The following is a 15,004-nucleotide window of genomic DNA, read 5'->3' on the forward strand; positions in this document are numbered from 1 at the left end:
TGACATTCTTCCATGTTCCTAGAGTAGATAAGAATATCATCAATAAAATCAATTTAAATTTATCCACATATGGATGAAATATATTGTTCATGAGGCACATGAATGTCGTTGGAGCATTGGTTAACCCAAAGGGCAAGACCGCAAATTCGTAATGCCCATAGTGAGTTCTGAAAGTGGTCTTACATATGTCTTCTTCCTTTATTCTTATCTGATGATAACCATATCACAAGTCAATATTAGAAAATACAGTCACCCCTTTGACTTGATCGAACATAGCATCTATGTGAGGTAATTGATATTTATTTTTTATGGTTAATTTATTTAACTACCTATATTCAATACATAATATCAAGGTGCCATCCTTTTTCCTCACAATCAACACTGGATCTCCCCATCCTGATACGATTGGATGAATTTATTTCTTATCCAACAATTCTTGTAGTTCCATTTTTAACTCAGTTAATTTCTAAACACTCATGTGATAAGGGGCTGTAGATACAGGGGAAGCTTCTAGCATAAGCTCAATAGTAAAATCGACATCCCTCTTAGGAGGTAGTCCCAGAATTTCTTCAGGAAAAATATCAGTAAAATCTTGCACAATGGGAAGATCACCTAAGGTGGTAGTTTTCTCTTTTGAGTTAGTATAACCCACTTGTACTGAATAAATTTGGCATCCTCTTCTAATGAATTTCACTAGCTAGGATGTTATAATAGGTCTTAGTTTTAGGGGTGTTTTAATACCCTATACTTCCTTTCTTATGCCTTCCTCGTTCAAGTAAATGATTTCTTTGTCCTCATAGTTGATAAGAGACCAATGTTTTTCTAACCAGTCCATGCCAATCAGAACATCATATGATCCGGGGGGAAAAACATTTAAGTTCACAATTATGGGTTGATTTTCCAGCGTCATAGGAAAAATATATATTTTAGTTGTCACCAGCCATAGTTTTTTAAATTTGGTCGACTGTAAATGACATTTATCCACTACCTTGGGGTTGACATAACTTAGACTGGCTCCTTGGCCAATTAAAATAGATACAACGTGGTTAGATTTTTTTACCTTCCAACTCTATCATAGTGGGTTGTTACTCTGCTTGATGGTCGTCTAGTGTATCATTTATTATGGGTAGGCTCCTTGTCATATCTTGTACTGTAGATGCTTCTTGGATCTAGGCCACGAGATCTTCTCGTTTCCTGTAAGGGAAATATTTTGCATATTGTGGCCGTTCACATCCCCAACATTGTAATGTGAGTTTGACTATTGTCTCTAGTTCAGATTTATTAGAATGTTCAACAAGCCTTAATTCATTATGTGCTTTCTATTTCTGCTGAACTTTCCTAGAGTTTATGTTCTATAGGTTTTTGTAAGGACCCTTAAAATTCGATTATTTAAATCCCTTGACATTCTGTGACTGCTTTTGTCCCTTTTCCTCCACCCACTTTTTACTACCTTTGCCTTTTTGTTTCATTTCTTGATAACATAACCTGACTTTTCTAATAACGTCGTCCATGGTTTTGGGGTTGTCATATTTGAGTTGTTCCTTCATGAACATAGGTAAGCTACTAATAAATCATTGAACCTTCTCTTTTTCTTCATGAATATACGGAACATATCTCAGTAACGAGGTGAATTTCATTATAAATTCATCCATTTTAAGTTGCCCCAACCTAAGGTCATGAAACTCTTTTTCCTTTTCATCATAAAAGCATTCAGTTAGATATTTATCCTTAAAATGTCTTTGAAAATCATCCTAGGTTAAGTCCTATTTGTCAATCTTCCTTACAGGCTTCACCTCTTCCCACCATAAGGTAGTTTTACCTTGCAGTTGATATATTTCCAAATGAGATTTCATATTGTGATCATATTCATAAATTTGGAAATACTTATTCATGTTAATGAGCCAGAATTCTGCAACCTCCTCTTGCTCACCATCAAACATCAGAGGCTTAATTTTCTTAAATTCACCTTGCAAATCTATTTTCTTCCCTTTTGGTCCTTTATGCCCAGAGACATTATCCAACTCTTCTTCGTTATGTCCTTGGTCTCCTTTAGATTTCGGTTTTTCCTCGCTTTGTCTATGCATTCTAGCCCTATTTTCGTGCTCAAGACTTGGAATAGGGTGTCTGTGATATATTCTATCAGAGAGGATCTTCATAATCCTCTGATGTTCTTGCATCAGTATTTCATTATCTGCCCTCAATCAAATTATCTCACTTTTCATTTGTTGTACCATTTCCTACAGTGCCACATTAGTGTTTTGATACTCTTCCCCCAACTGAACCCACATTTCTAGGTTAGCCTCTACATTTGGGATTTGTCCAGCTCCAACTGTTGGCCTTCCTAGTGGTGTATACGTAACTCTCCTCATGATGTTCCTCTTCCACTCACTGTTAACACAAACAAATTTTGTTACTCCTTTTGTCCCCCAAAGAAGCCTTAGTGCTAGAACTCTAGGCTCTGATACGACTTATGACAACCCTCTACAAATGTCTAGTACTTACTTTGACATAAATAAAATAATTATTAATAAAAAATCTACATGTGAATTCCTTGTTTATTTGACAGAGTGACTATAGTTGTTTTATTTGACTACATACACATTAACATTTACCATTGCATATAACTCATATACAAAAAATTTAACTCTATACTTATATCATTGCAAATGTGATAACTTTAATAACCAATAAGAGATATTCTTATTCTTTGGTATCAAATTAGCCTAATGCAACAGGAAATGAATTTAATGTATAATGAAGGTATCACAAACATGTTATCCACTTGGTCATCGAACTCTCTTGATGGTAGATCTAGTATGTCCACTTGTCAGTCCTTGCTCCAGGATTCACCAACAGATCAATAATCCTCCATGGTCATGCCTGATGGATGGTGTAGATTGCAGGAGAGGGTTATAGGGAAACTAAACCACTCAACCCTCTCATCTCTTGGGATCATTCCTTTGCGAGACGAGTTAGGTTGCTTTCTTGCGACAACCTGCATGGGTTGGCTCACTCAGAATCTGGTTCTGGTTTTCTCTAAAACTCTATTCGAATGCTCTATACCATGAGATCTTATTAGTGCCCTAGTGCCTGTCTGAGTTCCTAGGTAAGCTAATTGTTTTCTTGTCACCATTTCTAGGTTTATTTCTTTGTTTAACCTAAGTCTTCATGATTTTGCCTGATGGCTTTTTTCTGTAATGTACAGAAATGTCTTCTCTTCTCTGCTCGATTCAAAAATCAGGAACTTGTTCCATGCTTCAAGATTCAGCATCAGTGTGTATCTTGACCCCACTTTGGAGTTCACCTTCCCTTCTTACTATTTTTCTTAACCTTCTCCTAATGAGTGCCGATTTGGGGTTCTGTCCACATCTTTCCTTTCGTCGGAGCGTTCCTTCTGTGCAAGGGATATTTGCCATAGGTGAGGTTCATAGTCATTTTTCTTTTGGATATTTACTTTATTTCTTTGTCTACAATGCTTTTTCTTACACCCCTCCCTATTCTTCTGTTGATGTTGTACAGGTATGCATTCATGAGGGTTACTTTAGTTTATTCCAATTTTGCTCCAATTACCCAGTTATTAACAGGTGCTCTTCTAATATGCTAGGTGTGATATATCCTCTTTGTGGATTCCCATTGAACAAGGAAAGATTCTATATTATATGTGTTCTTTCCTTCTGAGGAAACCCCCAACATGGTTGTTTTAGAGGAGGAAACTCTCCTATGTTTGTCTTCCCATAATTTTGGGGTTCATATGTTAAAATTTTTAATGGTAGAGCGTCTATTATCAGTCCTCAAGTTGTGCATGTGGCACCATGTACTCTAAGAGTTTATTCAAACAATACTTTATATTTTTTTGTAATCTTGTTATAGTATTAACATACTTTTACCATTGTGGTCATCACTTATAAATCTGAGGATTAATCTTGTAATTCCTTTTATTTGGTAAATTGTGATTATGGCATGAGTAAAATTTGTGTACTAATTATTATCGTTGAGATGGTTATGATGTAATACTTTTGAAAGCATGCAATGATTTTATTGTTGTACAGGTTCTATATGTGGTTATAATATATTTATGCTACTTGAATTTTTACGAAAATTGCCAGTTTATTTACATTATCATTTTACATCGCATTCCCTTTGTTTAGGTTGTAGTTTTCAATAGATTAACTTCCCCTCTTGGTCGGTCTGTTATTAAGACTATCTCCAAGTTTTTAGTCACTAGCTCAACTTGGTACTAACCCATCCCATATATTTTACATGCTTTTTGTTTTGGCGAGTTGTTGTTTTAATTAAGTGTTATCAACCCTCATTAACTTCTTCTTAAGACTCTTTGGATATGGGACTATTAACCATGCCGACGCTTCCACAGTAGTTAGAGGAACTAACCCATCATCGTGGTCTCTCTCTCAAGTAAGGGTTTCACATAGATTCTACTTTGTTGACAAATTTCTGGATAGACTCACCCAACTATCAATCCAACCCAATTATGGGTGTCATCTAAAGAATTGAAAAAACAATTTTAGCTAGTCCTTTCTCTTTTCCAGAACTCTATTTTTCCTCTAGAATAATTAAAAGAGTGAATTATTGAATACTTTGGTATTCTAAAATTTGTTCATTAACCTTCGGCAATTCTAAAACATAATTACATGCATAATTTCTAATACTTATCTATCCCTTTGTCCTGAAAATCCACAAAGTACTGGAAAAAGAAATGTTCCACCCAACCTTGAGATCAGTCTGTATCACTGCATATCCGCTCTATCTTGCTTCACTTTGACAATAGTTTCATAGGACAATTCTGCAAGGTTTATTTTCAGGTTATCTGGTCACAACCAGACAGCCAATAACCAAAAGTCTGATCTCCTAAGCTCTAGACAAACACCACTGGCCAACCAGTTCTAGGGTCCTTTCTGATTTTCCTCGCTCTCCTCTTGTCTCAGGTTCACAATACCCTCTTGGCCTTCTATTGGAAATTCTATTTCCAATGGAGGATTTTTGGTGGTAAGTACCTCACCCATAACTGTCAAACTACATCAGGAGAGCTTATTGTAGCATTGCTTCGCAATCATGGTTCACAAATAAAACATTATGTTACAAAAACAAAATCAAACATATATCCACATATGTCTATTCTTCGTTTTAGCCTTCTTGGCACACAACTAAAAGAACATTCTTTTTTAAAACTGCGATAAATGGTAAATCAGTACTTATGAAGTTACCAAGGGTCATTACAAAATCTCCCCAAAGAACCTATTAATGGAACAAGAATGATCCCTTTCTTTATATATAAAATCCATATTAAACTTTATTTTCTATTAATATTTTTAAAATTTTATATATTAACTCCATATTAAGAATGCAATAAATTACATTTAAGAAATAGGAGAATTTTTTTAAATTTAAATTATGTTGTTTTTGTTTATATAAATTTGATCTAAAACTATGTTACTTAATACATACATTGAAATATTTTATTTATGGTTAAGGATAAAATATATATATTTTTTGTTTATAGTGTATTTTTATTTTAACTATAATATGTCAACTAAACATAGATTGAATCACTTATCATGTAATATCAAGGATATTGCTTTTACATGGCATGTGCCAATTCCATATTAAGTAGTGAAGAAATTATATATCTCTTTGATTTTGAAAAGTAAAATGTTATTTTTTTCTCTTGCTTTAAATTAGTTTATCTCTATATAAAATGGATGTAAGATTAAGAGTGAAATTGAAGTATTGTCTTTAAAGTCAACACTACTTTTTCTTGTTATCATTACTTTTTAAAATTTGTTTCTAATTGTTATTTTATTATTTTTAAATGTAATTTTAATGATATCTCCTTAATACTCAAGTATACCTTAATACAAAATTATTTTAATTAAAATAAATATCAAAACATTTTATTTATAATTGACATTAAAATATTTTTTTATTATTCAATATTTTTTAATATTTAATTTTATTAAGTTAAATAGAAAGAAATTAAAATACAAACTCAAAACATCAACATTGAAATGCATATATGAAGTTTGCTCATAGATTTCTCCATTCTCCATTGCTACAAAAGTGTGTGTTAATTTATCCAGATGGTTTGAAAACCACAATCCACTCTTATGATTTGTGGCATTATTGTTTCATTTGTTTTAGATATGACCTGAAAATTGCTTTTGGCATTCAATTTGTTTCTCTCTCGTTGCACCCATGTTAAGGCCATTTCTACCTTAGAGCTAAAATTCCATGATAGTAAGTTCAGTCTTGCAAATGGTTACATCTAACAACCTTTATATCACCTGCATCAATATCAAATGTTACTTAGGACTCTTGATGGGTAGCTTAGTTGGTAGAAGCTCCCTACTATGTCACTGATTCTCGGTCAGAAGAAGTGGGTTCGACTTTCCACGATTTCATCCAAGTTAGACACATTTAGTTGAGTCAATTGGTGTGTGGGTGGGCCCGCCAAGGCTCATTACTATGAAAACAAGAGGCCGTTAGGTGCATAAGGATGGACACGACTTATCCAACCTATTGTGTGACAGTTAATGCGTAGGGGTTTTATATGCCCACCATTAGATTTAAACAAGTATATTGTCACCCGGTGGGCATGTACAACCCCTGCACATTAAATATCATGCAGTAGGTTGGATAACTCTTGACACAAGGTTCACCATTCTAGCGACCCTCCACAAAGGCTTGTATTTCCCCCTCAAATCCAATGATATCATGGGCTTTTTGTTTTGGGTTGTCATGTGGTATTGAAACAGATGTTATGGTGCTTAACATGGCACTCTCAACATTCCATCATTTCATCACACAAGTATGTAATTAATCTGGAGGCCTCAAGGCCTACTCTCATTAAATCCATGTCATTCAAATTAAAGACCGAATTTGTGGCCCATGTGCCTATGTATTGATATGAATAATATAATTATATACCTGTAAACTCATATGGGAATCACACCATGATGCATCCTTGAAGTTCCATGAAAAGTGACCAGTTCAAACACCTATTTGTAGCATCCATTTGTTCCCATGCACACTGTCCAAAAGAGTAATATAAAAATCAATTTGGATAGGAAAATGATCTCGCTTTTTCTAGCACCTGTTGCACAAGTACTCTGAGAGATATAAAAGGCTTGCTAGAGACAACCTCTCGGTTGATTGTAGACCAGTGCCTAGGACATCTTAACAATAGGAGTGCATTGGAAGATTTTCAATGAGGTGCTTCTACTGCACTCCAATTGTCACGTAGTTCAAAAAGACAATAAAGGGGGCTTGGATCAAGAGCCTTTCATTTAAGTAGACTCAAGCAAATAAATGGACTTGAATATACAGGGGGTAGATCATGCTAATCTCAAAGAGGAATGTGTTGTTCTGGTAGCCGACACACAACAATAAGCATCCTTAATATTGCCATTGTATTGAAGTTTAACAAGAGGAAATATCAGAGGTAAATCGATGGAGAGGTCTGGACAAAACACATAATCCTTAGCAACAATATCCAACAGAAGTATGGAAGACTGAAGACGTGGAATGGCAGAAATAGTGGAGCACAAATTAAGGTCCCAAACTCTATGTTTCATGAATACATTTGTCACCAAATAACCTCGAGTAAATCTGCATACATTACATGTATTGTAGGCTATTCATTAACACAAGTAAATATGTAACTACAACGGTACTTCTTACTATTTTGTAGAAAACATAAAACCATGAATTGGAGTGAAACCTGCAGCTTCATTACACTATTTCAAAGGGAGAAAGAACATACATGAAGTGATAAACAAGGGAAAACATACTGCACATTGATCTGCTTAGAATCACCAAAATGTTTCACTAATCCTTGAAGAATTCAAATCACCAATCCATTACATTTAGCGATATATAGCTAATGTCTCTCATGAATAGGAAAATAGAACCAAAATTAGAATCACATAATTTGGACCCCTCGGGTGCAGAATTATGGAACCTTTATTTCATGTTTCTTCCCTCTTTTTACAAGGAGAGGGAGAGCTTTGAAAATGAGTTACCAAATATCTCAGCCATAGCTCCAGCTATCCGATCGACTAGTTGTCTTGGCATGTGATAGATCGACTACCCAACTGATTACAATAGATTTGATTCCCTTCTTGAAAAAAAAAATTGAAGAATAAAAGAAAAATGAAAAACTGAATGATGGTGGGGGGAAAATATCCCCACACCATTCCTATTATGGCCTCTGCTCAGGCCATGTCTCTACCTCAATGGTTGGACGAGTCTACCTGTTGCTTTCCTCTTTAACTACTTCAATTCAATGAACTTCTCACTTTCTAGAGATGGGAGTGATTAACAGTGGTAGCCTCTATGTTTCTCGTGAATCGTAGTTTTCGACTCATCCATCCCTCTAGACTTCATGTATAACACTATTAGAGCCATGAAATGCCTAGTAACATTGTCGTAATACTATATCTGAGGTTCTTAGTATTTTCACTTTACACTTAGAAACATTACAAAACAGGTGAGTTTCGGGATATTTGGCCCTCTTTGTTTTAGCCCCTTTTAGCTTTCTTCATCATATGACCAGGGGCTGTGACCGGGTGATTAGCCCTAAGGCGCTTGGGCCTTTTTCTCCTGTGTGGGGGCCCTTTTTCCTTTGTAAATATATTATTCCCCAATTCGTTTGAATTACTTCAGCAACCATGCGCTAGCCCAATATATTGGAGATTCAGAGGTTTCCGGTCAGGGATTTTACATTGGAGTCATGATAAGCTTGCAATCTCCAATTGCGATTGGCCTTTGGTACTCGGCCTCTAGCTCTGCATTAGGTTCTCCAAATTATTTGTGATTGGGGGCTAGCCCCCACATCAGAGCTCTCTTATCAACGATTTCCAATCTAGGATTTAACTATGGAGTTGTGACATTTCAATTTCACTAATCACTGATTTTCGATCTGACGTCATCCTCTACCACGTGGAACCTCATGAGTAGTGACATGTGTCACCCTATTTTCCCTCTTTCTACCCTTGAAAATGCTAGATCTGCATGCAACGTGTCCTTCATACTGCCTCATCATGATGACATCAGATGCCACGTGGCTTTATTGGGATGAATGGGATTCTTCCACGTGGCCCTCTAAAGGAGAGAGAAAAGACTCACCCTTTTCTAGTTTTGTGACTGAGTTCATTTGTTAAATACTTCTAGGAAGCCCTTGGAAGTTTACACTACCGGTGTTCTTTTCTTGCAATTCCTTTATAATGGTCAAGTTAAGATCGTCAATTTCCATTTGCGACATGTTTGTGCTATTGCAATCGTCGATTGTCGATTCACCCCAGACCTCTGATCGCCAATATTCTATGATGTTGGACCTCTGACTGCGATCATTTATATCAGACTTCTCTCATGTGATGCATCGATGTGCCATGTTTCTGAACCTCCAATATACGATCTCTGATATTGAACCTGCCATATTCCTCCTTTCCTTTAAGCTTTGATCCTTTAAATTTAGAATACCATAACTTCTAATCCAGGAGTCCATTTTTGGACTTCTACATACCATTGGAAATATTGTTCAGAGAAATTTCCAATGTAGAGGGTATGATTTATACTTTGAGTCCTTTTGTGGCTTATAATATGACTGCAAACCTATTTTCTCTTTTGCACTTTGGACAATTGAAAACTCATTTTACGACAGGTGAAAATATTGGCTCCAATTGGAAACAGTGCCCTGCTTGCAAGGTGCTGAGAACCTACAGACTAGTAGCCTTCACCATTGGGCATGGATTCAATAATATAATGAATCTATAAAACCATAAAATCTCCATGGGACTTTATTTGCAGGGAGTCCTTTCCTCATCAAATTGAAATACAAAAATATAAATTCTAACAACTGGAAATTAAATGCTTAGCTAGTGAGCTTATTTATGTACAACTCCTACTTATGTACAAGGCTCAGCTCACCCAAGTCAAGTCAACCTTCCAATGACACCATCTCAACATTAGGGTATTGTACCATATGCCATTGTTCTCTAGGAATTCAACAATTGAAACATGCATGTGCCACATAAAAGTTCTGAAAAAAAAATTTGATATGTCCCCCCAACTTTGTAGTTAATGCTAAACTCTTTTAATTTCCTCCATGAACCTTCTAATGGGGTTGTGTTCTTGAAAATTAGTGGCTAACATGTGCATGCACCTCATAAGAGCTTCAAACCAAAGGTTTGACACATACCTTGGAATAGATGTATATTATTGTAGGCCAAAGAAACATACCATGTTGTCAGCTACTGGATCATGGAACTGATGAGGAAAATTTGTATTTTTATCCCTTTCTTGAACAATTTCCAGGGAGGAATATTCCTATAACAGGTAGCCACAGGCTTTTCTTGGCTCTTCAACTTTGGGCTCTTCCTGAAAAAATTGTTGTTGGAAGCCCTCTCCCCACTTGTTTGTAAGTAGATCCCTTTGATACTCCGCGACCATCTCATCCTATTGAGAATCATATGAGTCATAAATCGGAGGAGGTTCTTGAACTTGTTCTCTAGGTGAAGGATGTCAATCATAAACTAGATCCTCTTCTTTATGTGTATCTTCCCATGAATGGGACTATTGTAGTTCTACATCACTCGGATTCTGATCAGAGTCATACTCATCATAAGAAGAAGAATGATCAAATTTGGTAGAATAAGAACTCTGAGGGTTTGTTTGTATCTCGATGATGTATCTTTCTTCTCTTTCTTAATCACTAAGTGATGCTTCTTGATGCCAGTACATGTCTTCTTGGGGTGGAGCCCCTCATATATCTTCAGCAGGATCATTAACCTCAATAATATTTTCAACATTAAAATATGCACAACAATATTCAAATAGAGCATCTAGTGGATATAATCCTTCGCAATAATTATTGAATTCCATGCGAAAACTCTTTAAGGAAGATATGATGCCATGAGGTATTGTTTTGTACCAAATTCTAAAATCTCCCTCTAAAGAGTACATGAACAATTTTATTTGTGCATCTTCAAAAATAATACCATGTTGTTCCATCCATTCGTGAAAATCATTAAGGTGCTAGTCAGACCTTCTATCTTTATTTTGCATTGAATCTAGGCAAATAGGTATTGCATTCATGAAATGAAGGGATATGATTGGGATAACCAACAATAGAAGAAAAACGAAGTGTCACAAATATGCTGGCCAGGAATGCAGGAATGGAAATTTTGAAAACCCCTTTAGGTGAGTGATCGTAATTTCAAAGGTAGGGGAAATTTTAAGTTGTTTAGCATCAGATCGAGTATGAGGCCATTCGAAAGCTAGGATGATCAAATAAAGATTAGACAGTGGATTCACCAGGATTTTTACCATAAAATTTAGACACTGGAGTCGCCAAGGTGAGAGATCTTCAACCCACACTTCCCTTGATCACCTAATAGAGGGAATGTAAAAATTTGTAGTACCCATGGAAAAATATTTTGATTCGTTCCCTGAAAACGACACCAAAAATATGTTGTAACTTTTTCTAGAACCTCTAGCACAAGTGCTTCAGGAGATATAGAAAGCTTCCTAGATACATCCTTTGGGTTGATTGTAGACGAGTACCTAGGACATATTAAATAGAAGACTTCATTGGAAGATTGTTAGTGAGGGAATCCTGCTGCACTTCAATTATCACGTAGTTGAAAAAGATAATATAGGGGGCTTGGTTCAATACCCTTTCATTTAATTAGACTTAAAAAAATACATGGATCTCGATATACAGGGGGTAGATCGAGTTAATCGCTAAGAAAAATGTCTTGTTTTGGTGACCGACACAAAACAATAAGAAACCTTAATATTGGTGTTATAGTAAAGGTGAACAGGAAGAAAGAACATAGGGAAATTGATGCAGAGGGCTAGATAGAGCACACAATCCTCAACATCAATATCTAGCAGAAGTATGGAAGGCGGAAGAGGTGGAATGGCAGAAACAATGGAGCGTGGATTAAGATCCCAAACTCTATGGTTCATGAATACATTTGTCACCAAATAACGTCAAGTAAATATGTGTACATTACAAGTACTGTAGGCTATTAATTAAATCAAGTAAATGTGTAACTACACAATTACTTCTCACTATTTTGTAGAAAATATATCACCATGAAATGGAGTGAAACCTACAACCTCATTACAGTATTTCAAAGGGAGAAAGAACATACATGAAGTGATAAACAAGGGAAAACATAATGCACATTGATCTGCTTGGAATCACCAGAAAGTTTCATTAATCCATGAAGAGTCCAAATCACTAGTCCATTACATTTAGTGATATATAGCTCAAGTTCCTCATGAATAGGAAAATATAACCAAAAGTGGAATCACATAATTTGAACCCCTCAGGTGTAGAATTTTGGAACCTGTATTAAGTGTTTCTTCCCTCTTTTTATAAGGAGAGGGAGAGCTTTGAAAATCAGTTACAAAATATCTCAGCTAGAGCTCTAGTTGTCTGATCGACTACTTGTCTCAGCATGTGATAGCTCGGTTGCCCAACGGATTACAATAGATTTCATTCCCTTCTTGAAATAAAAATAATTGCAGAATAAAATAAAAATGAAATACTGAATGATGATGGGAGTAAAATACCTCCACGTTATTCCTGTTATGGCCTCTACTTAGACCATGTCTCTGCATCAATGATTTGTCTAGTCCACCTGTCACTTTCCTCTTTAACTGCTTGAATTCAATGAACTTGCCATTTTCTAGAGCTAGGATAAATTTATAGTGGCAGTGTTTGTCTTACTCATGAAGCACGGTGGTCGACTTATCCATCCCTCTAAAGCTCTTGTGTAAGACTATTGGATCCACAAAATTCCCACTAACACTGCCATAATACTGTATCCTATGTTCTTAGTATTGGCACTTTATAGTTAGAAACATTACAAAACAGGCAAGTTTCAGGATCTTTGGCCCCCTTTGTTTTAGCCCCTTTCTGCTTTCTTCGTCATATGACTAGGGGCTATGATGGGGTGCTTAGCCCTAAGGTGCTAGGGCCTTTTTTTCTTTTCCGGGGGGGCCTTTTTCCTTTGTAAATATATTAGTGCACAATTCCTTTGTATTTCTCTAGTGACCATGTGCTAGCCCAATATATCAGAGCTCCTCTACATCGAAGGTTTCCAATCGGGGCTTTTACATTAGAGTCACGACATGCTTGCAATATCCAATTGCGATAGGCCTTTGGTACTCGACCTCCACCCTCGCCTTGGGTTCTCTAAACTATTTGTGAACATTGGCCAACCCCCACATCGTAGCTCTCTTATTCGCAATTTCCAATCGGGGATTTAACTATGGAGTTGCAACATTTAAATTTCACCGATATGATGTCATTCTCTACCATGTAGCATCTCATGAGTGGTGACATGTGTCTCCCTAATTTTCCCTCCTTGGACACTTGAAAATTCTAAATCTGCATGCCACGTGTACTTCGTAATGCCACATAATGATGACGTCAGACACCACATGACTTTATCAGGACCAATGGTATTCGGCCACGTGACCCTCTAAAGGAGAGAGAAAAGGCTCACCCTCTTCTGGTTTTGTGACTGACTTCCTTCATTAAATGCTTCTAGGCATACCCTGACATTTTACACCGTCGACATTCTTTTCCCACAATTTCTTTATAGTGGTCACTTTAAGATCTTTGATTGCCAATTTGCAACATGTTTGCACTATTGCAATCGTCTATTGTGAGTTCACCCTGGACCTCCAATCATCGATATTCTATGTTGCTAGACCTCTGATTGCGATTGTTAATATCACACTTTCATCATGTGATGCATCGAGGTGCCATGTTGCTGAATCTCTGATATGTGATCTCCGATATCGAACCTTCGTTATTCCTCCTTTCCTTGAGGCTTTAATCCTTGAACTTTAGAAGACCATAACTTCTGATCTAGGAGTCGATTTTTGGACTTATACATACCATTGGAAAGATTTTTCAGAGCACTTTCTAATGGGTAGGATCCAATTTAGAATTTGAGTATTTCTATGGCTTGGGATATGACTATAAACCTATCTTCTCATTTTCACTTTGGACATGTGAAAACTCATTTTGTAACAGGGGACAACATAACCTACGAGTCAGTGGACCCTTAGATTATTTATTGGCAAGGTGAGAAAATATTTTGAGGAAATCCATATCCATGAAGGAAATTTATAGGCTTTTATGAGTCCATTAGAGAGGTACTACAAATTCCCAAACTTGTGGCCTATCGGACAAATTCTATGTACAAGGATTTTCTATATTTTTAAGCCTAAGCTCAATATAATTTCAATAACTCCTTATCCTATTCACAGCTCATGGCGTCTAAAATTTTGGATAATTTCATTCTCACATGAAGGTCATTCTCTCATGATTTTAGTACCTCTCTCTTGACAAGACCATTTTGAGTTTGGACTTTAGAATATATAGCTTTTCTTTCATGTTATTACTCTTGGTGTGTAAAATTCAAATTCAAGTAGAATTATTGAGACTTGAAAGCATGCACTTTACATAATTCATGTTAATTTTCTAGGAAGAGGCTGGATGAATTTCATTAAAAATGATTGACACTTAGGGTTTAGCAGTGTATTTATATTCATAGAAGGATAGAGTGGGCCCAGTCTCAAAATTGTGAAATGTGACCTACATATTATTATATTGAGAATAGTGGCCCTAGTTTGAAAATGCATGAAATGTGATCTAGAAATGCTTGAGGGTTGGACCCTTAATTTGGAAAGTTGTGGCTTGTAAACTCATGGAATGATAGTTTATTTCCATTAGTGGCTAGAGAAATTATTGATGATGGTGGACTTCAACAAATTGGGGTCTGCAATAGGTAATGACCTATATTGTTGAGGAAGTACTGGCTTTGATCAAACGTGTCTTCTGGATTTTCACTTTAAGGGGGTGTTAGTGTCAGCCTTTGAAGCCTTCCATCAGTGATCAAATATGCTCTTACAAAGTGGTCTCAGGGTGTCAAAGTCAAATTTTGTCATTTTAGTGAGTCTTCAA

The 15,004-nt window shown here is 36.1% G+C and overlaps 1 long non-coding RNA gene across 1 annotated transcript; it reads left to right on the forward strand.

Annotated features, from left to right (window-relative positions):
* The first annotated feature begins 2,018 nt into the window (after positions 1-2,018).
* On the forward strand, positions 2,019-3,947 carry LOC149172636 (uncharacterized). The gene is made up of 2 exons (XR_016259633.1): positions 2,019-3,418; positions 3,520-3,947. It is a non-coding gene; the product is annotated as an uncharacterized LOC149172636 (long non-coding RNA).
* Positions 3,948-15,004: the final 11,057 nt, after the last annotated feature.

This window comes from Pinus tabuliformis, chromosome 4_2 (assembly GCF_031772625.1).
Source record: "Pinus tabuliformis cultivar Carrire ecotype Pingquan chromosome 4_2, CPIR1, whole genome shotgun sequence".
NCBI lineage: Eukaryota > Viridiplantae > Streptophyta > Pinopsida > Pinales > Pinaceae > Pinus > Pinus tabuliformis.